This window comes from Phacochoerus africanus, chromosome 3, assembly GCF_016906955.1.
Source record: "Phacochoerus africanus isolate WHEZ1 chromosome 3, ROS_Pafr_v1, whole genome shotgun sequence".
Lineage (NCBI taxonomy): Eukaryota > Metazoa > Chordata > Mammalia > Artiodactyla > Suidae > Phacochoerus > Phacochoerus africanus.
In genome coordinates, this window is record NC_062546.1 from 129599594 (window position 1) to 129603397 (window position 3804).

At 36.8% G+C, this 3804-nt stretch overlaps 1 long non-coding RNA gene across 1 annotated transcript in view; it reads left to right on the plus strand.

Moving 5' to 3' along the window:
* Positions 1–2491, plus strand: part of LOC125122201 (uncharacterized) — a 119552-nt gene extending 117061 nt beyond the window's left edge. The window contains exon 6 of the long non-coding RNA XR_007133727.1: positions 2349–2491. This is a non-coding gene — a long non-coding RNA (uncharacterized LOC125122201). The remainder of the gene's footprint in view (positions 1–2348) is intronic.
* Positions 2492–3804: the final 1313 nt, after the last annotated feature.

The window sequence follows — 3804 nt, forward strand, 5'->3', positions numbered from 1 at the left end:
ACCCAAACCTAGATCTACAGACTATGGAAAAAGAAAGAAGCAGGATGGGTCTCCATGGGCTTAACAGAATTCACATTTTTTTGAAATGTTCAAGTTCCTTGAAGGCAGAAGGAGATCTTACATTTGTATTTGCTCCTTCCATTGTACATGGTATGTCCCCAATAAGGATTTGTGAGGTAGGAATAGATTGTAAAACCCGAGCACTTTCACCCTTTTAAAGTAATACAGTTTAGGAGCCCTCACTTGCACGGGCCTCTTGAAAGTGCTCGGGAGGGTCTCTAATAGGATGTAACTTTGTTTTTGTAATACTTTTGGAAGATATTTTTAATTCAAATTCATTAAGACTGCTGCCTCACTCTAATTTGAATTCTCTGTTGCCATATGTTACACTAAGTGTGGGCAGGGGCATTGGAGCAGCCACGGGAATTTCATGTCTTGAAATTTGTATCATTTTTCTTAAAGAGAAATACAAATGACAAAAGTTTATGGCTCCACGAATTTTGGCTCTTCTCTTACCTTTAAAATAATCTGGCATAGATTATCCCTTCTACTCTGAAATAGAAATCACTTAACTACCTAGGTACAATGCTGTGCAAAAATGTGGGCTCAAGTCAGCTTCTTTTAGGACCACAAAACTTCAATGATTTTGTTTTTGACAATGCAAAAGAAAGTTTTCTAAATTAAGTGTCTTATTTACAATATTTCCCCAAGGAAAAGAAATATCCCTATCTAACCTTAATAAAGTGAATATTGTACTTTATATAAACATGAAATCTTACCATGTTTCCAAAATGATAAAGATGCTCACTAATGTGCAATACCTTTTTGGCTTGTGTTAGAATCCTTATCTGTTCAAAATATTAATATATATATGCACATATATATGCGTATATACATTATTACATACATATATGTGTGTATATACACACATACACACATATACATACACACATATATGTATATATATGTGTATATACATATATTTATTCCGGTGAATGTCTGAACTAAAACTTTTGTCTTCCTAAAAATTTTAAAACATTTTATAAAACCAAACAGCTTATTTTGGATATCTTATTTACAGACCCAGAAGTTAGGACAGGGCCGGCACTGAAGGAAAAACCTATGTCATGATGTGAAGCATCTCTAGCCTACTTCATGCAAGCAATGATAAATATAAACAATGTCGAGAGGGCAAAGCCAGGGTAAACTTTAAGGACTCCTGAAAGACCATAATATTCCTTCCTAAACCTCATACCCAATATGACATGCCTCTCATTCCTAAACAATGATGTCTCCTTCCATGACATATTCTAGGTAATTCCTAGAAGGCCACGTAACCCACCTAAAAGACGCCTTGGATTTTATCTGGCCCCAAAGGGAAAAGAACATTTACCCTTTACCATGGTTGCAGTCTTTTTCTTTGGAAGAAATAAAAGATGGAGATTTGGGTCAGAATTAGCAACTTTTTAAAGAGAATTAACAACTGAGTTTCCTTAGAATTATCCTAGAACCTTAGACTCAGATTTGATCCTTATAAGTCATTAAATGAACCATCATTACACTCAAAATAAGACGAAAGAAATTGTGTGAGAATACTAAAAGATTAAAATGGAAAGCTTAGTTATAAATCAAAGAGCACGCCCTTTCCTGCTCCAGAGAGGATGAGTCCCAAATATATGAGGAAATACTGGGGAGTCAATGACACAAAGAAACATCACACAAATCTACCTATGAAGACTTGGTAGCATTTATTACTACTCTTTAGAATTGCTTTCCATTTCAAAAGGAACAAATCTGCAAGAAAATTTTGATACTTGGACAGAAAAAAAAGAGAAAAGCTCATCAGTTCAATTACAAAGAACCACATCTGGGAGTTTCCATCAAATCCTACTAGGATCCGTGAGGATGCAAGTTTGATCCCTGGCCTTGCTCAGTGGGTCAGGGATCTGGTATTGCTGTGAGCTGTGGTACAGGTCACAGATGCAGCTCGGATCTGGTGTTGCTGTGGCTGTGGTGTAGGCTGGCAACTACAGCTTTGATTCGACCCCTAGCCTGGAAACTTCCATGTGCTGCAGGTGCAGCCCTAAAAAGCAAAACAAAACAAAACAAAACAAAAAAACAGTAGAACCACATTTTATCATTCATTGCCACATAGAATAAACATGTTATTGTGTTCTGTATGTATCAGACATTGCACTATATCCAAGAGACAATCTTACTTAAGTACCACCCTATAGGAACAAAAAGTTTAATTGAAAAGATGAAAACTCAACATATAAACAGTTAAAAACTAAAATTTCAGTTGCTTGGAGAGATGCATACTTACTGAATGATTTTGGTTTGTCCAGGTTTCAGGAAGAAAAGGACAGTTCAAGGAGTCATGAAAGCTTCATTCTGGTGTTGGTTCTGCCAATAACTAATTATGTGACTCACAGTGCTCTTTTCTGGGACTCTGTTCCTTTCTCTGAAAAATAAAAGAAGTTTGACCAGATGCTCTCTACAGTTCCAGGTCTATATTATCTCATTTCGTGGGATTTTCCCTAATTAGTCCCCTATTAACTCTCTTCAATCGATAGTGTTTAGTAACTACAATGACATAACTTATTTACCCTTCTACTGTCCCATTCTTTAAAAGGAGGCCACTGTAGTGTCTTTTTCTCATCCCCTCTCTTGTGCTGATTACTCCATTTGCTTCTTCCTTCAGTAAAGGAAATGAAGCACTTTCCAAATGCCCAGTGAAGCACTTTCATTATGTCCAAGAAACAGATAAGGAATTTTTTTTCAAGAGAAAGATGTTAAAATTGCCCTTGATTCCTACAAAATTCTCCATGCCCTGAAGGGAAATTCTGGATGCCACAATATATAATAACACTTTTTTGGAGGGGAATTGCTTTGCCAGTAAAAGAGGAATTACTCCATGTGTAAGTGGTGGCCATATCTATGATCACTTAGCATAGGTAGGAAAATTGCCACTTGCCTTGTTCCTGGTGGAAGAGGAGAAATAAGTCCAGGGCTTTCTTTTCATAGGTCCCACTATAGGAGTACAAACTTCCATAAGTTGGCTAGTGTAAGGGGAGATATGTGTCCCTGCTGAAGAAGAGTGAAATCAGAGAATGGAATCAAATCAGCAAATGCCTCTCTTCTCTTCACTCTCCTTGACACCAACCAAATTCGCCTATAGTTTTTGGAGGGCTTGGACCAATGAGGATTAAAGACTTCTCTCTAGCTAGTATATTGTAGGCTTCTAGGTAGACTCAGAAGATGCCAAAAACTGATTTTCAGACAATGGTCTAAAAATTTGGTCATTCTAATTTGTTGCCTACTAGTCAACTTTTTCACTAGAAACACATCCACTATCATAAAATCACAAAGTTTTTGTTTTTCTTTTAGCTAAATCTTAGAGTAAAGCTACTTCTCAGGTGAGGTATAAAGAATCTTTCCCAAGAAGACATAGGATAACTTACAGAAATGTTGAACTGTAATATTTAATTGACCCTTATCACTTATATATGTATATTAGAGAGCTTATCATAAGCCTTATCATCATGTCTGAGAAAAATCAGTAAATAAAGGAGGAAGACTGATTGTAGTAGATCTTCATATAACTGAAGCATAATATTTTGCTCTATTTAGTCCTTAGAGAGGTAGAGATGATATGTGCAGAAGTCAGAATGATCGCGGGGGGGGGGGGGCGGGGAGGAAGTCAGATTGGTGTCTGTTCCACACTCAACCCCACTGAATGGCACCTGAGCTAATCATATAGCAAATATAGGAAACTTATTTCATGAAGGACCTGAGGCATTT